This window comes from Saimiri boliviensis, chromosome 18 (genome assembly GCF_048565385.1).
Source record: "Saimiri boliviensis isolate mSaiBol1 chromosome 18, mSaiBol1.pri, whole genome shotgun sequence".
Classification (NCBI taxonomy): domain Eukaryota; kingdom Metazoa; phylum Chordata; class Mammalia; order Primates; family Cebidae; genus Saimiri; species Saimiri boliviensis.
This window is the reverse complement of record NC_133466.1, coordinates 46,495,183-46,519,471: the sequence shown is the minus strand read 5'-3', so window position 1 is coordinate 46,519,471 and position 24,289 is coordinate 46,495,183. Positions and strand designations below refer to the sequence as shown.

Genomic DNA, 24,289 nt, shown 5'->3' with positions numbered 1-24,289 from the left:
ATAGAGACCTAGGCATGCAAATACAAGAAGCATGAAGAAGACCTGGGAAATTCATCACAAAAAGGTCTTTGCCTAGGCATATTGCCATCAAATTATCCAAAGTTAAGAGGAAAGAAAGACTCTTAAGAGCTGTGAGACAGAAGCACCAGGTAACCTGTAAAACCAAAGTCACCCGATTAAAAGCAGATTTACCTGCATAAACCCTACAAGCTAGAAGGGATTGGTGCCCTATCTTCAGCCTCCTCAAACAAAACAGTTAGCAGCCAAGAATTTTGCATCCAGTGAAACTAAGCATTATTTAAGAAGGAAACATACAGTCATTTTCAGACAAACACACACTGACAGAATTGACCATTACCAAACCACCACTACAAGAACCGCTATAAAAGGAGCTCTAAATCGTGAAACAAAATCCTGGAATCACACGCAAACAGAATCTCTTTAACGCATAAATCACACAAAACCAATAAAACAAAAATACAAGGTAAAAAGCAAAAAACAAAACAACACAGACTATGCAGGCAACAAAGAGCATGATGACTGCAATGATACCTCACATTTCAATACTAACATCGAATGTAAATGGCCCAAATGCTCCACTTAAAAGATACGGAACTGCAAAATGGGTAAGAACTCACCAACCAACCATGTGCTGCCTTCAGGAGTCTTGCCTAACACATAAGGACTCACAGAAACTTAAAGTAAAAGGCTGGAAAAAGTCATTTCATACAAAAGGACACCAAACTGAGCAGGGATAATTGTTCTTAGATCAGACAAAACAAACTTTAAAGCAACAGCAGTTAAAACAGAAAAAGAGAGATAGTACATAATGGTAAAAGGCCTTGTCCAACAGGAAAATACCACGATCCTAAACACATATGCAGCTAACACTGGAGTTCCCAAATTTATAAAACAATTATGAACGGACCTAAGAAATGAGGTAGACAGCAACACCATAATAGTGGGGGACTTCAATACTCCACTGACAGCACTAGACAGGTCATCAAGACAGAAAGTCAAGAAAGATACAATGGATTTAAACTATACCTTGGAATAAATAGACTTAACAGATATATACAGAACGCTTCATCCAACAACCACAGAATACACTCTCTGTTCAACAATACATGGAACTTTCTCCAGTATAGACCATATGATAGGCCATAAAACGACCCTCAGGAAGTTTCAGACAACTGAAATTATATCAAGCACTCTATCATACCAACAGTGGAATAAAACTGGAAATAAATTCCAAGAGGAACCTTCAACACCACACAAATACAGGGAAATTAAATAACCTGCTCCTGAAAGAGCACTGGGTCCAAAAGCAAATTGAGATAGAAATGTAAAAATTTGTCAATCTCAATGACATATTTAAATTACACAACCTATCAAAACCTCTGAGCTACAACTAAGGAGGTGCTAAGAGAAAACTTCATAGCCCTTAACACCTACGTCAAAAAGTCTGAAAGAGCACAAACAGACAATCTAAGGTCGTGCCTCAAGGAATGAGAGGAAAAACATAAACCAAACCCAAACCCAAACCCAGAAGAAAGGAAATAGCCAACACCAGACTAAATGTAATAGAAACAAACAAACAAAAATACAAAAGATAAATGAAACAAAAAGCTGGTTCTTTGAAAAGATAAATAAAGCTGGTAGACCATTAGCAGAATTACCCAAGAGAAGAGAGAAACATCCCAATAACCTCACTGAGAAGCACAACAGAAGATATCACAACTCACACCACTGAAATACTAAAGATCACTCAAGGCTATTACAAACACCTTGACAGAAATAAACTAGAAAAGCTAGAAGAGATGGATGAATTCCTGGAAAAATACAGCCCTCTTAGCTTCAATCAGAAAGAATTAGATGCCCCAAACAAACTAATAACAAGTAGCAAGACTGAAATGGTAATTTAAAAATTACCAACAATAAAAAGTTCAGAAGCAGATGGAATCACCACAGAATCCTACCAGATATTCAAAGAAGAATTGGCAGCAATCCTTTTGACACTATTCCACAAGACAGAGAAAGAAGGAACCCTCCTTTATCCATTCTATGAAGCCAGCATCACCCTATTACCAAAGCCAGGAAAGGCCACAACGAAAAAGAAAACTACAGAGCAATGTCCTTGATAAAGATACATGCTAAAATTCTTAATAAAATACTTGCTAAGCAAATCAAACAACATATCAAACAGATAATCTACCATGATCAAGTGACTCATACCAGGGATGCAGGGATGGGGTAACATAAGCAAGTCAATAAATGTGCTGTACCACATTAACAGAATTAAAGACAAATATTACATGATCATCTCAATAGATGCAGAAAAAGCATTTAACAAAATCCACCATCATTTTCTGATTAAAACCTTCAGCAAAATCGGTACACAAGGGACATACCTTAATTTAATAAAGGCCATCTATGCCATACCCACAGCCAACATAATACTGAATGGGGAAAAGTTGAAAGCATTCCTCCTGAGAATGGAAACAAGACACGGACGGCCACTCTCACCATTCCTCTTCCACATAGTACTGGAAATCCTAGCCAGGGCAATCAGACAAGTGAAAGAAATAAAGGGCATCCAAACAGGTAAAGAGGAAGTCAAAATGTCTCTGTTTGCTAACAATATGATCATCTACCTTGAAAACCCAAAGGACTCCCCCAGAAAGCTCATAGAACTGATAAAATAATTTAGCAGATTTCCCAATACGAGATTAATGTACACAAATCAGCTCTTCTATACACCAACAGTGACAAAATGGAGAACCAAATCAAGAACTCAAACCCTTTCACCATTGCCGCCAAAAAAGAAAAAAAAAAAGAAAAAAAAATACTTAGGAATATATCTAACAAAAGGGTGGACAGACCTCTAGTAGGAAAACTACATAACACTGATGAAAGAAAACATAGATGACACAAAGAAATGAAAACACATCACATGGCCCTGGATGGGTAGAATCAATATTGTAAAAATGAGCATACTGCAATGTACAAATACATGCAATGTATAAACACGATGCAATTCCCATCAAAATTTTACCATCATTCTTCACAGAGTTAGAAAAATAGTTCTAAGGCCGGGCGTGGTGGCTCATGCCTGTAATCCAAGCACTTTGGAGGCCCAGGCGGGTGGATCACCTGAGGTCGGGAGTTCAAGAAAAGCAGTTCTAAAATTCATATGGAAACAAACAAGAGCCAACATAGCCAAAGCACGACTAAGTAAAAGGAACAAATCTGGAGGCCTCACACTTCCTGATTTCAAACTATAAGGCCATGGTCACCAACACAGCATGGTACTGGTATAAAAACAGGCACATAGATCAATGGGAACAGAATAGAAAATCCAGAAATAAACCCAAATACTTACAGCCAACTGATCTTCAGTAAAGCAAGCAAAAACATCAAGTGGAGAAAGGACACCCTTTTCAACAAATGGTGCTGAGATAACTGGCCAGCCACATGTAGGAGAATAAAGCTGAATCCTCATCTCTCACCTTATACAAAAATCAAATCAGGACAGATTAAAGACTTAAACCTAAAACCTGAAACTATAAAAATTCCAGAAGATAACACTGGAAGAACCCTTTTAGGCATTGGCTTAGGCAAAGATTTTATGACTAAAAACCCAAAAGCAATTGCAATATAAACAAAAATAAATAGCTGAGAGATAACTAAAGAGCTTTTGCATGGCAAAAATAACAGTCAGCAGAATAAACAGTTAACTCACAGAGTGAGAGAAAATGTTCACAATATATACTTCTGACAAAGGACTCATATCCAGAATCTACAACAAACTCAAACAAATCAGTAAGAAAAAATCAATCAACCCCATCCAAAAGTGGACTAAGACATGAATAAATTCTCTAAAGAAGACATACAAATGGCTAGCAAACAATTTAATAAATGCTCAACATCACTAATGATGTGGGAAATGTAAATCAAAACAACAATGCAATACCACCTTACTCCTGCAAGAATGGCCATAATCAAAGAATGTAAAAACAACAACAACAACAACAACAACAACAGTAGATGTTGGCATGGTTGTGGCAATTAGGGAACACTTCTACACTACTAGAAGAAATATAAACTAGTACGGCCACTACGGAAAACAGGGCGGAGTTCCTTAAAGAACTAAAAGTAGAATTACCATTTGATCAAGCAATACCACTACTGGATATCTACTCAGAAAAAAAGTCATTATTTGAGAAAAGATACTTGCACATGCATGTTTATAGCAACACAATTCACAACTGCAAAATCATGGGACCAACCCAAATACCCATCAATAAATGAGTGGATAAAGAAACTGGCATACATATACATGATGGAATACTACTCAGCCAAAAAAGGAATAAATTAGCAGCATTTGCCATAACCTAGATGAGATTGGTGACTTATTCTAAGTGAAGAGACTCGAAAATGGAAAACCAAATATTGTATGTTCTCACTGATATGCAGGAACTAAGCTATGAGTACACAAAGGCTTAAGAATGACACAGTGGACTTCGATGACTTGGTGGAGGTGGGGAGGCACAAGGGACAAAAGCAACAAATACAATGCCGTGTATACTGCTCAGGCGATGGGTGCACTAGGATCTCACACATTACTAAAGAATTTACTCATGTAACCAAGTACCACCTGCACCCCAATAACTTGTGGAAAATAAAATAAAATAACAAAGAATCTTTCTATGAAGTATTTGTTATGCACTAGGCAAGGTTCTAAGAGGTTTACATATATTGATTTATTTAATATTCTCACCTTGCACCTTATATAAAAATCAACTCCGGATGGATTCAAGATTTAAACATAAGACCTAACACCGTAAAAAACCTAGGCAGTACCATTCTGGACATAAGCATAGGCAAGGACTTCATGACTAAAACAGCAAAAGCAATGGCAACAGAAGCCAAAACAGACAAATGAGATCTAAACTTAAGAACTTCTGCACAGCAAAAGAAATTAGCATTAGAGTGAACTGGCAACCGAAAGAATGGGCAAAAAATTTTGTGACAGAGATGAAGAGACACTTTTCAAAAGAAGACATTCATGCAGCAAACAACCATGAAAAAAAAGCTCATCACTGAAAACTAGAGAAATGCATATCAAAACCACTTTGAGGTACCATCTCATGCCAATTAGAATGGCAATCATTAAAAAATCTGGAGACAACAGATGCTGGAGACAATGTGGAGAAACAGGAATGCTTTTACACTGCTGTTGAGAGTGTAAATTGTTCAACCATTGTGGAAGACAGTGTGGTGATTCCTTCAGGATCTAGAAATAGAAATATTGTTGGACCCAGGAATCCCATTATTAGATATGTACCCAAAGGATTATAACACTTTCAATTATAAAGACACGTGTACACGTATGTTTATTGTGGCAAAGACCATAGCAAAGACTTTGAACTAACCCAAATGCCCATCATAGATAGACTGGACAAGGAAAATATGTCACATATACACCATGGAATACTGTGCAGCCATAAAAAATAACTTCATGTCCTTTACTGGAACATGGATGAAGCTGAAAACCATCATTCTCAGCAAACTGACACAAGAACAGAAAACCCAACATTGCATGTTCTCACTCATAAGTGGGTGCTGAATAATGAGAACACACAGACACAGGTAGGGGAACATCACACACTGGGGCCCAGGGGCTGAGGGGCTAGGGGAGGAATAGCAGGGTGTGGGCGAATTGGGGAGGGATAGCATTAGGAGAAATACCTAATGTAGATGACGGGGCAATGGATGAAGTAACAACCACCATGGCATGTGTATACCTATTGAACAAGCCTACATGATCTGCACATGTATTGCAGAACTTAAAACATAATATTTTTTTCTAAAATATAAGTGGATGGTGAACAATGAGACCACATGGACACAGGGAGGGGAACATCCCACACTGGGGCTTGTGGGTGGTGGGGGAGGGGTGGGGAGGAACAGGCAGGGGTCGGGGGATTGGGAAGGGATAACACGAGAAATACCTAGTGTAGTTGATGGGAGGATCAGATGCAGCAAAGCACCAAGACGTGTGGATACCTATGTAACAAAAATGCACGTTCTGCACATGTACCCCAGAAATTAAAGTGTAATAATAGTATTTCTTTCTCTTCTACCTTCGTGGAGAAGTTTTCTTGGTTGGGGGGAAGATTTCGTTTTCAATTATGTGTCTCTAACACCTCCCAGTCTCAGTGAGAATGTTAAACATATATACATATATACATATATATGCATATGTATATGTATATATATATTTATATATATATGTATATAAACATCTTCTAAATTAATACTTTATCTCTTCATCTGTATTAGTCCAATTTGCATTGCTGTAATAAAGGGATACCTGAGGCTGGGTAATTTATAGGGAAATGAGGGTGATTAGACTCATGGTTGTGCAGACTGTCCAAGAAGCATGGCACCAGCATCTGCTTCTTGTGAGACCTCAGGGAGCTTACAACCATGGCAGAAGGCAAAGGGGAGCTGGCACCTAACATAGTGAGAGAGGAAGCAAGAGAGAGACGGGGGCAGTATTACACTTTAACAACCAGATCTCAGTGAGTGAAGAGAGCAGGAATTCAGCCATTACTGTGAGGAGGGCACCAAGCCATTCATGAAGGATCTGCTCGATGAGCCAACACCTCCCTCCCAGCAGGCCCTACCTCCAACACTGGGGATCACATTTCAACCTGAGACTTGAAGGACCCAAACATTCAAACGATATCACCATCTCTGTTACTACTGTATCTACACAGATAATGAGGGGTTCTGTTAGACTTCATTACATCTTAATTCTGCTGCCCATATCAGATAAACAATGGTAGGCTGGTAATGAGGAATCAGAAGTATAGGCCAAAAGTGGTTTTACTCAGATGGCCATAGCATCATTTTAAATGTTTGGAAAAATTAGATTTCTTGGGTTAGTGCACTGATTAGTGGAAAATGCCCTGTGCTTGCAGTTGGAAGAATGTGGATCTGAACTCTGTTCCACCACTGACTCTCTCTGTGAGTCTTACCAGTCTCCTAATTTCACCCTGAAGCCCAATCTCCTCATCTGAAAACGTCTCTTGTTTCTTCTAGGGTCACTGAGAGACTAGATGAAATATTACAGGTGTGCTTTGCGTGATGAACACTTGTACCCTAGTGTTTTCTTAGTATTCACTATCCTTGCCATCTAAAGGGACTGTGACATTTACCAGCTAGTTTCCAAAGGGGCTTACTCCTAAAGGAAAGGAAAACTGATCTTTCCATTTCCAGTTCATCTGTCCATTCTTCTACTCCTTTAAACTTCTTTATAAAGACTTTCTTGCCTTTCAGCATTATATTCTATCTTTAATAACATAGGACATGGTGCTCACAGTTTTGCACATTTGTTCTGCATTGGGGGTTATGGTTCCTAAGGGGGATGCCCATTCAAGTTACCCTGTCTTTTCAGCTAAAGAATTCAAGGTGTTTATAAACTGAGGAAATACAATGACTTCAAGTGGAAAATAAAATGAGGAATAACTGCATACTACAAGATAGCAGTGCAATTTAGAGCTAGAACAGGCCTAGTGTGTTCTAAATCTAGCATAAACACATTTTATGTTATAAATATGGATTTTAAGTAAAAAACCAAGCTTTCTGTTGTGATTTATTTATTTAGGTTTCTCTCTAATTTGGTTGAGGTCTCTCTTTAAAGGAGGCCAGAAGCCGGCCCATCTTCAGGAGAGCCCCGGCCAGGAGGAAAGGCAGGCTCTGGGGCGTCAGTCAGGTAAAGCACAAGGAGGAGGCAACACCAAAACACAGGAACAGAAGAAATCTCTAACTTACACATCCTGGAGAAGGTCGGGGAGCGTCTGGAGCCCGAGGGGCAGTCTGAAGGCCGTGAGGAACCAGAGAGCAGAGGGAGGGCCTGAAGCTTTCTTCTCGGGCTTTCCCGTGAGGGTGTGGCTTTGCTGATTTAAGAGAACACGTGGAGCTGGGCTTATTTACAGGGCTCTGGTGTCGACCATTAGGTTTTATCATGACCAGCAGCTGTGTGATGGGTGGGTTCTGACTCAGCGGGATGAAGAACAAATGGGCCACATCACGATCACTCAGGGAGGGGGAGGGTTACCCAGATCGGAGGGGATACAGTGAGACTGGGCTTCAGACAACTTAGGTCAGGTCTGAAAATGGATGCTGAGGCAGCAATTATTAAACACATTTATGGCAGCTTTCCCCGAAACCTGGCTTTTAAATCATTTATATTACACATGAACAAAAACTAAACTGAAAATATTTGGAAATAACCCCTTTGGTTTGCACTAATAAGTGGGAATCAAGTTTCTAGGTTGTCCTATTTTAAGTCAAATGACAATGTTATTTAAGTTCTCCTATTCGTAGGTTCTCCTATTATAAGTAAAATGACAATGTCATTTCATCTTAAAGCTAAGATATGAAAATAGAGAGGGAAATATGTAGCCCTTTACCTGAGGTGTCAAAGTGTTTCTGTTCATAAAGGCCGTTTTAAGTTTTAGTTTCAGATTTATCTTGTTACTTTAGTGCAGTCTAGGTGAAAATATTCTTTTGAGGCTGTTAGACACATGTTCCCATTTGGAAAAAAGATATTTCATTGACCATATATGTTTCTATTATGATTGTCGAGTGTTTCTTTTATCTAGAGGTTTATATTGCTAAAGAAGTTGCCTATGGTTACAGTTTGCAGCCAACAAGTTACCCTGAATTAGCAAAGGTGGCTCTTGCTATAGGAATGCTGTGGCGTGAGGCTTAACCATAGTTCTCATATTGTGGTTCCCGAACGAGCAGCATCAGTTGTGTCTGAGAACTTATTATAAATGCAAATTCTCAGACCCCACCCAGACCTACTGAATAAGAAACTCTGAGTGGAAACCAGCAATCTGTGGCCCAACAAGCCCTACAGGTGATTCTGGACTGCACTAGAGAGCCATCAATTTAATGTTACAGAAACCCCTTTAGGGTTTCTGTAGCACATTGCTTCAGTAATATAAATGTTGACTTTATTTTACTTAATGGCATATGTGATATAAATGGTATATTAATGTCATATAAATGACTATAAATGGTAGCACATTACTTAAATAATATAAATGGTCAACATTTTAAAATTCTTTTAGCTGGTACTGAAAACCACTATCCTGTTTAACAAGGGTTCAGCCTAACAATAGTGGTGGTCATCACAATTCACAGTCTTGGCCAGTTGGTCCTGTTCATAGGCACAGTCAGTGATTCACCCAGAGGACTCACAATGAGTTGCAAACATGTCCCTTCTGCAGAGCTCAGACCGGGATGCCTTTTGAGGTGCTAACTGGCAAAAAATTTTAAATGTCCTTGCGATTTACCCTGCCCTCATCTTCACCCTCATTCTGGGTCTTTGCTTTCCATGAAACAGTCGCTTTCTCTGTGACCTTATTTATCCTCTCTCACTGTGTGCCCTTCCTCAAACTTGCAGAGAATCCACAAGATTCAGTAATCACCTTCTGAAGGTAGTTTCAGAACTGACTGCTCTCTTAACTATCTCTCTATCTTAGTAAACACAGTCACTTAGATGTCCTCCTGTTAACATCAGCACAAATAAATAAAACTGAATGTGTGCCTCACATCAGCTTCCTATCTGAGCGTCCACATTTTTGTCAGTGGGAGGTTGCACAGATCTACAAGTTACCCTGATTCCCCTTTCTCCTTTGCTGGCTTGACCCTGGAATGAGCTATAGATTTTCATAATATATATCGTATTTATCCATTTCTCCATTACTGTATTTAGAATGTAAACACCGGAAATGGGAAACTGTTTTCCAAAAGGCCTTCTTCTGTCCCTTTCTTATTCCCTCCCTCTCTTTCTCCTTTCTTCCCTTTCTCTTAATTCCGTCCTTTTTTCCTTCTCTCCTCCTTTCTTTCCTCCCCTTCCTTCCACAAACAGATGGCAAAAGAAATGATTTAGCTCCTCTCCTTCTAGGTGTCCCACTGACTAAGAGCAGCCTTTGCATTCTTGAGCCTCAAAGTACTCCACGTTCTGCTGACAATCTACTTCATTCATCTCCCTCCATCCACTTCCTGTATTGACACTTATTGGGTCTCAAACTCAGACACACCGAAAAGCCTGATTGAAAGAGATATTTGAGACCAAATCCTAGGGTTTCTGACACAGTAGTTTCATGGTAAATCCCAAGATTTAACATTTCTGAAAAGTTTTCATGTGCTACAGATAGAATGTTGGTATCTCCCACAAATTCATATGTCCAAGTCCTAACCCCGCAGTGTGTCTGTATTTAGAGATAGGGTCTCTAAGGAAGTAAGTAAAGTTAAATGAAGTCATAGGGTGGGGCCCTGGCCCGATGAGATTAGTGATTTTATAAAATAAGGTGTTATTATAAAATAAAACACCGGAGAAAGGAAAGGAAAGGAAAGGAGAAAGGAAAGGAAAGGAAAGAAGAAAGAAAATGAAAGGAAAGGAAAGCAAAATCAGATGTGGGTGTAATGCACACTAGCATGAGCAGTGGTGCGGTGGTGGTGGCGGCGGATAAGGTAATCAGGGAAGCCTTTTCCGTGAATGTGATAGAAGTGAGGGATGAGCCCTGGGAACTAATTTGAAGTTTCTTCAAACGGTTGCAAGTAGATTTACCGTATGACTCAGTGATTCCATTCCTAGCTATATGCCCCAAAGACCTGAAAACAGGTGTTCAAACAAAAACTTGTATGCTCTTTAAATATGTCAAGATCATAAATATGCAGGAAAGTCTTGGAAACAGTGTCAGGAAAACTGGATCAGAATGAAAAAACATATTATACTCCCAAGCGGGACAAGAGGTAAAAGTTAAATGAGTTCGTGAACTGAATTATCATGTAGGAACCATGCTGATTTCTTGATCTAGGGGTTATGCGGTGGTAACCTAGGAGAGTTTCCACACTTTGGATAAAATATACCGGAGTATTTTGTGGGATGTTGCAAATCTGGTACAGCAATAACTGGTGGGGACTCTAAGAAAAGAAACAGGTTATATTTTGCACTGCTACTGGAAGTTTCCTAGAAGTATGACATTATTAAAAAGTAAATTACTTTTTAAAACAACCATGTCAATACTATGCCAGAAAAGCAGAGACATCACCAAAATCCACTATAGAGGCTACTCTTCATCCAAAGCTGTGAACCCTTATAAAAGCCTCAATGTCAACCAACTCCACTTAGTAGATATTATTATACTTATTAGTATTAGAGGCTGCTGTGTGGACACATTAGTTTTACTGCACAGTGTGGATATTAATGTTAGGGCATGGTGTACATATTATATTGGTGTTGGAGAACAGTGCAGATATTACATTAACATCAGGGAACCATATGGATAGTATTACATTAGCATTAGAAGCAACAGTGTGGATATCAGATTAGCGTTAGAATATTATATTGGTGTGGATATTATGTTGGTGTTAGGGTATGGTCTGGATATCATAGTAATGTTAGGGCACGGTGTGATTATTATGTTAGAGGCCACTGTGAGAACATATCTTAGCAGCCACTGTGTCTGGATATTGACAATGATATCAGGATGTAGTCGTAATGATGGGATTTGGGGATTTCATTTTTCTAGATGAATTTCTTCCTTTGCTGAGTACTCTAAAGACTCTCTTGTCTGCACTCAGGGCCATGGAAAGGAAGCTTTTTACTCACCAATGAACAAGACTTAGTTGACACCACCGTCGTGCTGCCCCGAGGAAGTCTTCGGGCACCTCAGAGGGAAGTTGGTCAGGGGTGGGTTCGTGCGCCCTCTGGTGGCACCAGAGCTCAGCACAGATACTCTTGCTCAGTTTCTCAGCAGACGTGCACCCCCGCCTGGCTGTCCTGAAATACCTATAAAATTCAATATTGAGTTTACTCAATGTAATAATTTTAGAAACTCAAACCAAAATGAAACCCACTGCAGCCATTCCTTCCCAAAGACGGTGATGGAAGACTTTGGAAGCCATGTAGAATCAAATGAATATATACACAAATTAAGAAAAACAAAAACATACTCAAAATAGTCCAGAGACTGTAATTTTAAATGCAAAACTATAAAAAATCTAAAAGGAAATCTATATGACGTTGAGTTTGGTGTTGACTTGTAACACAAAACATTAAATGCCAATTCATGAAAATATTGATAACGGAGTTCATAAAACTAAGTATTCTACTGTGCAAAACTGTATGCAGAGAACAAAAAGAAAAGAGAGATGTGAGAAGATAATTACAAAACACACACGTGATTTTAAAACTGGGTAAATATCTGAACAGATACCTAACCGAAGCAAATATACTGATAGTAGGCTGGACATGGTGGCTCATGCCTGTCATCCCACATCTTTCAAAGGCTTAGACGGGTAAATATTCTGAGGTCAGAGTTCCAGACCAGCCTGGCCAACATGGAGAAACCCGTCTCTACTAAAAATACAAAAAATTAGCCATGCGTGCTGGTGGGCACCTGTAATCCCAGCTGCTTGGGAGGCTGAAGCAGGAGAATCGCTTAAACATGGGAGGTAGAGGGTGCAATGAGCCAGTATCGTGCCATTGCACTCCAACCTGGGTTACAGAGCAAGAAAGACTCCATCTCAAAAATATATATATATATTGTTAACAACATATCTCATACATGTTGATATGCTTATACGAGGGGAAACTAGTTCGGGTCTACACAGGAAATCTGCATTTTCCTCCCAATTTCGGTGTGATTCTAAAACTAATTTAAAATAAAGCCTTTATTTAAAAATTGTAATTTTTAAAAATATCTCCTTACTTATTTGCACTAATAATAAGTAGTAATTGACACTAACTACTCCTACTTTTCAAAACAAGGGCATTCATGATGCTACAAAATAATTTATGCAAACATATATAATTTCAATGAAATGCCTATTTTACAAGATTTACGTTAAAATAACACATCCATGTAAACATATTTATCATATCTTTTTTCTGGTGGTGTGGTTCACTCTCTAGGAAATCTGGTCACCTTAGAACCAAGGAAAGAATTCAGATTCTGGACACTATTTCAATTTACAGCAGAATGTTTTCAAAAGTATAACTTAAAAAAAAATTAAAATAGCAATTGATTGTGACTGAATCACTTATTATAATGAATGCTTGTCTTTGTTTTGTTTCCCAGCATTCCTTTTAGCTACAATACAACAAAAGCAAATATTTGCCACTGGAAAAAAATATTCAAAGAAAGACTGTAAAGGGAATTTGTGACCACAATTATTCAATTTTTCATGACGATGCTTTCTAATACTGAAAAGCTTAAAGGGTTAGTCAAAGTTATCCCCCCAAAGATGCTTTGAAGTAATCGATGAAACTAGAGAAACAAAAGTGACAGGACAATCAATGCGACTTTAGATGTCACTGTGTCTCATGAGAAACAGTAATTTACCTTTAGAGGATCGCTAAGAATTACTGGAAGCCCAGACTCTGGAATACATCTAAATTTAGTTGTCAATATCACTAGCAATGAATGTGATAAAAAGGGATCTGTGTTTTATTTCTGTAATACAATATCAATGCAGTATTTAATGCTCCAAGGAAAATAAGTTATACCTGAAATACAGTTGACAATATCAGAATCAAAATAAGCCTCCTGACCAGGCACGATGGCTCATGCCTATAATCCCAACACTTTGAGGGACCAAAGCAGGTGGATAATCTGAGGTAGGGAGCTCGAGACCCGCCTGACAAACACGGAGAAACCCCATCTCTACTAAAAATGCAAAAATTACCCAGGCTTGGTGGTGCATGCCTGTAATCCCAGCTACTGGGGAGGATACGGCAAGACAATCGCTTAAACCAGGGAGGAGGGGGGTACGCTAGGCCAAGATCACACCATTCCTCTGCCCTACTGTATGTGTAAAAATGCAAATTCACTGAACCAGACTAAATTGTATTCAGTAGAAGGCTGATCAAAAAATTCAAAAGAATGCAACTTTTGTTTTATCTACTTCTGACCTAGAACCACCCCCCACCCCGCCTTCCTACTTCCAGTTGTTCCACCTCACTGAACCGAATGACTTTACATCTTGCACATATTGATTGGTGTCTCCTGTCTCTCTAAAATATATAAAAGCAAGCTCTACCCTGACCACCTTGGACCCATGTTGTCAGGACCTCCTGAGGCTGTGTCATGGGTATGTCCATAACCTTGGCAAAAAAACTTTCTACTTGACTGAGACCTGACTCAGTTATTTAGGGATCACAATCCACAAGCACCATGGTGTGACATTTGACTACAGCATTCAGTACAGAGATGAGCTATACAGGTATGGTATGTAGCCTGAAAGCAAGAAGCTATACCATATCACTTACACCATCCAGGTTTTACAAGGACACTTGATGGTGTGTGCACAAAGATGAAATCACTAAAGACACATTTCTTAGAAAGTATCCACATTGTTAGGAGATGCTTGAGTGTATTTTAAATGGTTAAAGCCTAGGAGAAAAAAAAAAAGCAACTGAACTGTTATGGTTTAATAACAAAGCTTAATAGAGTTAATGTATTTCATCTAATCTAAGATGCTAATAATTAACACACATTATTTTATGCAACATCACAAATAGGCTGCCAACTAAACCAACTTTCTGAATGACAACAAAAATGTAAACTTACTTCTATTAATGCCAGGAAAGTAAAATGAATATGAATCATGGTTTTGACATGTTAAAGCAAAAAAAGGAGAAAGCCGTTAGCCTGAGGTCTTCCCTAAGCAAACGAAACCGAACTTTGAGGCATGCAAACTGACTTAAAAACGTTAACAAACCAACCAGTCAATGACAAAATACCCAGCTGCCAGCTGGCTGTATGACTATTGACACTGAGGGAACCATCCCCACAACCGGCGGTTGCCCAGCTGGAGCCAACGAGAAACCTCACTCAGCTGCCACCGCTGAGAGCTGGAAGACCCAAGCCCTATTTTTCACTCTGGTGCTTCAGGCACGATTCATCATTCCTTCCTTCAAATTTGCCTAAAATTCTTCTAACCCCTAAATTCTAACTTTTAACCCTAACCCTTAGCCCTAATCCTCACCATAAACCCTAACGATACGTTAGTTTCTACGTTTGCACTGATATGTCAGTGTTGATTATTAAAACTTGCACTGCAGCCGCCTGGCCTTGGGTGGGGAGAATCTAGGTGCGAAGGATTCAGAGGAGCTTTCGGTGTCCAGTTTTCCATACCGAGATCTTACCAGTCTCTGACCCTAAGCAATGAAGGGCTGCAAACAGGAAGGAATTTACTCACTGTAGACGTGGCCCAGAGTTGTAGCGAGGCTATGCCCGCTAGGCCTGTGCCATGGAGCATGCAGCTCCACACTCACGGTTCCCCACAGATGTATACTGAGAAGACTGCAACCCCGCAGACCGGCAGGATGCCGCGTGATGCACGCCAGGGCCTGGATGCCACACCACGTAAGCCGGCGCTGGGACAATGCACCACATGCCCCTAACCCCAACCCCTAATCCCTAACCCCTAACCCTAACCCTGAGCCTAACCACGTTAAGTACAGGTTGCAATGAGCACAGACTGTGCTAATGCTCTCCACCTTTGGCAACAGAGCTACACTCTGTCTCAAAAAGGAAAAATACAAAAAATTAGCTAGGCATGGTAGTAGGAGACTGTACTCTCAACTACTTTAGGGGGCTGAGGCAGGGGACTTGTTTGAACCCAGGTAATGAAGGTTACAGTGAACTGAGATCACCCCACTACACTCGAACCTGGACAACAGTGCAAGACTTCATCTGCAAAGGAAAATAGAGACACGGTTAAACACACACTGCATTAATAAGACATGCAAACAGACATCAGGCACATAACAAGATGATCAGTATCATTACCATTACGACCATCTACACCGAAACCACAATGGCATATACCTTTGACACACACTAGAAAGGCTATAATCTAAAGAAATGTAAAATAACAAGTATCAGCAAGGTCTGAGAGAAATGACCATCCTTAAATACCGTATGGGGAATATAAAATAGTGCAGCCTTTTTTGTTTAAATATGTATGTTACTGCGATTTAGGTTTTGGGGTACATTTGAAGAATATTCAAGATTGTCGCATAGGTACATACTTGGCAATGTGGTTTGCTGCCTTTCTCCCTATCACCTATATCGGGCATTTGTCCCCATGATATCCCTCCCCAACTCCCACTACATGCCCTCCACAGACCCCAGTGTGTGATGCTCACCTCCCTTTGTCCATGTGTTCTCACTGTTTAACACCCGCCTATGAGTGAGAACATGCAGTGTTTGATTTTCTGTTCTTCTGTCAGTTTGCCGAGATTGATGCTTTCCAGGTTCATCCGTGTCCGTACAAAGGACACGAACTCATCGTTTTCTATGTATATGTGCCACATTTTCCCTGTCCAGTCTATCATCGTTGGGCATTTGGGTTGGTTCCAAGTCTTTGCTATTGTAAACCGTGCTGCAATGAACATTCGTGTGCACGTGTCCTTATAATAGAACCATTTATAATCCTTTGGATATATACTCAGTAATGGGATTGCTAGGTCAAATGGAATTTCTATTTCTAGGTCCTTGAGGAATCGCCACACTGTCTTCCACAATGGTTGAACTAATTTGCACTCCCACCAACAGTGTAAAAGTGTTCCTATTTCTCCACATCCTCTCCAGCATCTGTCATCTCTAGATTTTTTTAACGATGGCCATTCTAACTGGCGTGAGATGGTATCTCAATGTAGTGTTGATTTGCATTTCTCTACTGCAGCCTATTTTTAACACAGTTTGCTGTTTCCTCAAAAAGTTAAAAATACGCCGGGCATGATAGCTAATGCCTATAATCACAGCACACTGGGAGACAGAGACAGGTGGATCACATGAGTCCGGGAGTTAAAAGCTAGCCAGGATGACACAGCAAAACCCAACCTCTACTAGAAATACAAAAATTAGCCAGGCATGGTGGCACACACCTGTAGTCCCAGCTACATGGGAGGCTGAGACAGGAGGATTGTGTGAGCCCAGAATGTGGAGGCTGCAGTAAGCTGAGATTGCATCACTGCACTGCAGCCTAGGAGACAGCACAAGACCTCATCTCAAAATGGAAAGGCCAAACATGGTGACTCACACCTGTAATCCCAGCACTTTGAGGGGTGGAGGCAGAAGGATCTCTTGAAGTCAGAAGTTAAAAACCACCTTGGCCAGCATGGCAAAACCCAGTCTCTACTAAAAATATGAAAATTATCCGTGTGTGGTGGTATGCACCTGTAATCCCAGCTACTTCAGAGGCTGAGGCAGGAGAATTGCTTGAACCCAAGAGACTGAGGTTCCAGTGAGCTGATATCAGGCCACTGCACTCCAGCCTGGCCAATAGAGGCAAGATCGCACCAAAAAAAAAAAAAAAAAAAAGAAAGAAAGAAAGAAAAGAAAAGAAAAGAAAACCATAATGCCTGGGACTGGAGGACTGGAGGAGTGTAGTGGCTCACGCCTATAATCCAGCACTTTGGCAGACTGAGACGAGCACGTACCTCCGGTTGGGAGTTTGAGACCAGCCTTACCAACATAGAGAAACCTCGTCTCTACTGAAAATACAAAAATTAACTGGGCGTGGTGGTGCTCACCTGAGGAATCACTTGAACTTGGGAGGTGGAAGTTGCAGTAAGCCGATTGTGCTACTACACTCCAGGCCTGGGTGTCAGAGCGAGACTCCGTCTCCAAAAGAAAAAAAAAATACAAAAACTTAGCTGGGCGTGTTAACAGGAGCCTGTAATCTCAGCTACTCGAAAGGTGAGACACAAGAGTCATGTGAACCCAAGAGTGGGAGGTTGCAGTGAGCTGAGATCGCACCACTGCACTTTAGCCTGGGTAAAAGTGCAAGACTCCATCTCAAATTAAAAAAAGAAAGTGAAAAGACAGCACACAGTGCATTATATATCTAACAAGTCTGTTAACCACAGTGTATAATTTGTCTGACTCAACAACAAAAGCAACCAAATTACAAAATCTAAAAACAGCTGAACACACACTTCAACAATACGACATGCAAATGGAAAACAAGCACATAACAGGATGATCAATATAACTCTCATTATGGCAATCTACATGGAAATCACAATGATAAACTCCTTTAACACACACTCAAAAGGCTATAATCCAAATAAATAGAAAATAACAAGTGTTAGCAAGGTCAGAGAGAAATCACCATCCTTAAATACCATATGTGAATATAAAATGGTGCAGCCTATTTTTAACATAGTTTCGTATTTACTCACAAGTGAAAAATAGTCTGGGCACAATAGCTGATGTCTGCAACCACAGCACATTGGGAGGCCGAGACAGGTAAATCACGTTGAGTCCAGCAGTTCAAGGTCACCCAGGACGACTTAGCAAAACCCCATCTCAACTAAAAATACAAAAATTAGCCAGGCATGGTGGCACACACCTGTAGTCACAGCTACTTGGGAGGCTGACACAGGAGAATTGCTTGAACCCAGAATGTGGAGGTTGCAGCAAGCCGAGATCACACCACTGCACTCCAGCCTGCGAGACGGCACAAGACCCTGTCTCAAAAAAGAAAGGCCGGGCATGGCAGCTCATGCCTGTAATCCCAGCATTTTGGGAGGCCGAAGCAGAAAGATCGCTTGAGGTCAGGAGTTCGAGACCAGCTTGCCCAACATGGTGAAACCCCATCTCTACTAAAAACATGAAAATTAGTCAGGCATGGCAACAGGTCCCTGTAATCTCAGCTACTTGGGAGGCTGAGGCACAAGAATTGCTTGAACCCAGGAGGCAGAGGTTCCAATGAGCAGTTGTCAGGCCACTGCACTCCAGCCCGGCCGACAGAGCAAGACCTATCTCAAAATAAAAAAGAAAGAAAACCAAAATACCTAGGAGTGGCAGGTGCAGTGGCTCACGCCTGTAATCCCAGCACTATGGGGAGCTGAGGCAAGCAAATCAACTGAGGTTGAGAGTTTGAGACCAGCCTGACCATTGTGGAGAAACACTATCTCTATAAAAAATACAAAAATTTGCTGGGCGTGGTGGCACAGGCCTGTAATCCCAGCTAGTCAGAAGGCTCAGGGAGAAGAATCGCATGAACCCGGGAGGTGGAAGTTGCAGTGAGCTGATATTGCACTAATGCACTCCTGCCTGGGTGACACAGCAACAGCAATACACCATCTCAAAAATCAATAAATAAATACAGAAAATTGGCTGGGTATGGTACTGGGAGTATGTAATGTCAGCTACTTGGCAGGCTGAGGCAGGACAATCATCTGAAACCAGAAGGTAGAGGTTGCCGTAAGCCAAGATCACACTACTGCACTCCAGCCAGGGAAACAGAGCTAGAGTCTGTCCATCTCATGAAAACAAACAAAAAAAAAAAGATAGGGGGAACACAACCCACAGAAAGGAAGAAAATATTTGTGCATTACATGTCTAACAGTCTGTTAGCCACGATGTGTAATTTGTATAAATCAACAACAAAAACAACCAAATTGCTAAATGGAGAAACAGCTGAACCCACACTCCGCCAATAAAACACTGAAATGTAAAACAGGCACATAAGAGATGGATAATATCATTATCGTTACGGCCATCTTAACTGTATGACATACTCAATGTCATACACAATGACATACACACGCTTTGCCAAAAATACATGTAAATGGAAAACAAGCACATAAAAAGATGATCACTATCATGATTATGGCCATCTAAACTGAAACTATGACATACTCCCTCACACACACTAGAAAGGATATAATCCAACAAATGTTAATTAACAAGCATTGGCAAGGTGAGAGAGAAACCACAATCTTTAAATACTGTACAGGGAACAAAAACGGTGCATCCTGTGTTTAACATAGTTCGGTAATTCCTCAAAAAGAAAAAAAACTAGCTGGGCACATCAGTTGATGCCTGTAATCCCAGCACAAGGGGAAGCTGAGGCAGGTGCATCGTGTGACTCCAGGAGTTCAAGACCAGCAAGGATGACAAAGCAAAACCACCTCTCTACTGGAAATACAAAAATTAGCCAGTTCATGGTGGCACATAACTTCAGTCCCAGCTATTTGGGAGGCCAAAATGAGAGGACTGCTTGAGCCCACAATGTGGAGGTCACAGTAAGCCAGGATCACAGCCCTGCACTCCAGCTTGGGTGCCAGCATAAGATCCTGTCTCAAAAAAGAAAGCATGGCCATGGTGGTTTATGCCTGTAATCCCAGCACAAGGGGAAGCTGATGCAGGTGCATCATGTGACTCCAGGAGTTCAAGACCAGCAAGGACGACATAGCAAAACCACCTCTCTACTGAAAATACCAAAATTAGCCAGTTCATGGTGACACACACCTGTAATCCCAGCACTTTGGTAGGCTGAGACGGACAAATCATTTAACATTTGGAGTTCAAGACCAGCTTGGCCAATATGGCAAAACCCCGTCTCTACTAAAAATATGAAAATTACCAGGGCTTGCTAGCATGCACTTAAAATCCAGCTACTTGGGAGGCTGAGGCAGGAGAACTGCTTGAACCCAGGAAGTGGAGGCTGCAGTAAGCCGTTATCGAGCCACTGCACTCTAGCCTGGCTGACACAGCAAGAGCCCGTCTGAAAAAGGAAAAAGGAAAGAAAACGAAAATGCCTGAGAGTGGCAGGGTGCAGTGGCTCCTGCCTGTTATCCCAGCAATTTGGGAGGCTGAGGCGAGCAGAGCACGTCAGCAGTTCGAGACCAACCTGACCAACATGAAGAACACCTGTCTCTACGGAAAATACAAAAATTAGCCGGGCATAGTGGCATGTGCCTGTAATCCCAGCTCCTCAGCTGGCTGAAGTAGGATGATCACTTTAACCCGAGAGGTGAAGTTTGCACTGAGCCATGGTCGTGCTACTGTACTCCAGCCTGGGCGACAGAGAAAGACTCTGTCTCAAAAACATTCAAATAATTTCACACTAGAATAGTTATACTAAAAAAAAAAAAGAGTTGACAAAGATGTGAAGAAACTTGAACCCTTAAACACTGCTTCTGACAGTATTAAACGGTCCAGCCTATGTGTAAAATCATTTAGTGTTTCTTCAAACACTTACAAATAGATTTGCCATCTGACTCAATGATTCTGTTCCACGGCATATACCGCAAAGAACTGAAGACAGGTGTTCAAACAAAAACCTGTATGCTCTTTAAATGTGTCAAGGTGACAAATATGCAGGAAAGTCTGGGGAACAGTGCCAGGAAAAGAAAACTGGATCAGAACAATGAAAAAATACATCATACTCCCAGCTTGTGCAGAAGGTAAAAGTGAAATGAGTTTGTAGACTGAATTATCATGTAGGAACCGTGAGGATTTCCTGATCTAGGGGTTATGTGGTGGTTACCTGGGAGAGTGTACTTTGGGTAAAATACACTGAAGTATTTTCTGGGACATTGTAAATCTGGTACAGCAACAACAGCTGCAAAATCTAAGAGAAGAAACAGGTTATACTTTGTACTGCTATTGGAAGATTCTTACAAGTATGACATTACTGGAAAGTAAACTACTTTTTAGAACAACCATATCAATACCATGCCAGGAAAGCAAAGACTTCATCAAAGTCCATTATAGAGGCTATAGTTCAACCAAAGCTGTGAAATCCTTATAAAAATCTCCATGTCAACAGAGTCCACTTAGTAGACACTATTGTATTTACTAGTATTAGCTACTGCGTGGATATATTAGTGTTATGGCATGATGTGGATATTAGTGTTAGGACATGGTGTGAATATTATATTGGTGTTAGGGCATGGTGTGATGACTGTATTACAGACCACTATGAGAATACTTATTAGCAGCCGCTGTGTCTTGGACACTGGAAAGATCAGAATGTAGTCAAAACAGTGGATGTGAGGGTTTCCTTTTTCTAACTGAAATCCTTCCTCTGCTGAGTACTCTCTAAAGTACCCTCTCTCCTCTGCACTCAGGGCTTTGGATGGGAAGTTTGTTACTCACCAATGAACAACACCAAGTTGACACGACCTTCATGCTGCCCTGAGGAAGATAAAGCTCCTTGCGGCTTCTGGCATCTCAGACAGAAGTTGGTCAGGGGTGGGTTCGTGCACCCTCTGGTGACGCCAGAGCTCAGCACAGACACTCTTGCTCAGTTCCTAGGTGGACGTGCAACCCCGCCTGGCTGTCCTAAAATACCTATAAAATTCAATATTGACTTTACTCGATGTAGTAATTGTAGAAATTCAAACCAAAATGAAGCCCACTGTAATCATTTCTTCCCAAAGACGGCGATGGAAGACTTTGGAAGCCATGTAGAATCAAATGAATATATACACAAATTAAGAAAAACAAAAACCTACTCAAAATAGTCCAGAGACTGTAATTTTAAATGCAAAACTATAAAAAATCTAAAAGAAAATCTATATGACGTTGAGTTTGGTATTGACTTGTAACACAAAACATTAAATGCCAATTCATGAAAATATTGATAACACAGACTTTATAAAACTAAGTATTCTACTGTGCAAAACTGTATTCAGAGAACAAAAAGACAAGAGAGATGTGAGCAGATATTTACAAAACACATACGTGATTTTAAAACTGGGTAAATACCTGAACAGATACCTAACCAAAGCAAATATACGGATAGTAGGCTGGACATGGTGGCTCATGCCTGTCATCCCACAACTTTCGAAGGTTTAGACGGGTAAATAATCTGAGATGAGCCTGGCCAACATGGTGAAACCCCATCTCCACTAAAAATACTACACAGGAAATCTGCATTTTCCTCCCAATTTCAGTGTGATTCTAAAACTAATTTAAAATAAAATCTTTATTTAAAAATTGTAATTTTTAAAAATATCTCATTTGTACTAATAATAAGTAGAAATTGACACTAACTACTGCTACTTTTCAAAACAAGGGCATTCATGATGCTGCAAAGTAATTTATGCAAACATATATAATTTCAATGAAATGCCTATTTTACAAGATTTACGTTAAAATAACACATCCATGTAAACATATTTATCATATCCTTTCTCTTGTGGTGTGGTTCACTCTATAGGAAATCTGGTCACCTTAGAACCAAGGAGAGAATTCAGATTTTGGAGACTATTTCAATTTACAGCGGGACATTTTCAAAGGTATAACTTTTTTAAAAAAAATTAAAATAGCAATTGATTGTGACTGAATCACTTCTTATAATGAATGCTTGTCTTTGTTTTGTTTCCCAGCATTCCTTTTAGCTATAATACAACAAAAGCAAATATTTGCCACTGGAAAAAATATTCAAAGAAAGACTGTAAAGGGAATTTGTGACCACAATTATTCAATGTTTCATGACGATGCTTTCTAACACTGAAAAGTTTAAAGGGATAGTCAAAGTTATTCCCCCAAAGATGCTTTGAAGAAATTGATGGAACTAGAGAAACAAAAGTGGCAGGACAATCAATGCGACATTAGATGTCACCGTGTCTCCTGAGAAAAAGTAATTTACCTTTAGAGGATCGCTAAGAATTACTGGAAGCCCAGACTCTGGAATGCGTCTAAATTTAGTTGTCAATATCACTAGCAATGAATGTGATAAAAAGGGATCTGTGTTTTATTTCTGTAATACAATACCAACGCAGTATTTAACGCTCCAAGGAAAATAAGTTATACCTGAAATACAGTTGACAATATCAGAATCAAAATAAGCTTCCTGACCAGGCACGATGGCTCATGCCTATAATCCCAACACTGTGAGGGGCCAAAGCAGGTGGATGACCTGAGGTCGGGAGCTCGAGACTGCCTGACAAACACGGAGAAACCCCATCTCTACTAAAAATGCAAAAATTACCCAGGCTTGGTGGTGCATGCCTGTTATCCCAGCTACTGGGGAGGATACGGCAAGACAATCGCTTAAACCAGGGAGGAGGTGGGTGTGCTGCCCCAAGATCACACCATTCCTCTGCCCTACTGTATGTGTAAAAATGCAAATTCACTGAACCAGACTAAATTGTATTCAGTAGAAGGCTGATCAAAAAATTCAAAAGAATGCAACTTTTGTTTTATCTACTTCTGACCTAGAACCACCCCCTACCCCGCCTTCCTACTTCCAGTTGTTCCACCTCACTGAACCGAATGACTTTACATCTTGCACATATTGATTGGTGTCTCCTGTCTCTCTAAAATATATAAAAGCAAGCTCTACCCTGACCACCTTGGGCCCATGTCGTCAGGACCTCCTGAGGCTGTGTCATGGGTTTGTCCATAACCTTGGCGAAATAAGCTTTCTACTTGACTGAGACCTGACT

At 40.4% G+C, this 24,289-nt stretch overlaps 1 long non-coding RNA gene across 1 annotated transcript; it reads right to left on the bottom strand.

Annotated features, from left to right (window-relative positions):
• Positions 1–7,813: 7,813 nt before the first annotated feature.
• On the bottom strand, positions 7,814–22,309 carry LOC141582040 (uncharacterized). Its single transcript, XR_012514891.1, has 3 exons — positions 21,993–22,309; positions 11,699–11,878; positions 7,814–7,967 (listed from the first exon to the last, which is right to left on the bottom strand). It is a non-coding gene; the product is annotated as an uncharacterized LOC141582040 (long non-coding RNA).
• Positions 22,310–24,289: the final 1,980 nt, after the last annotated feature.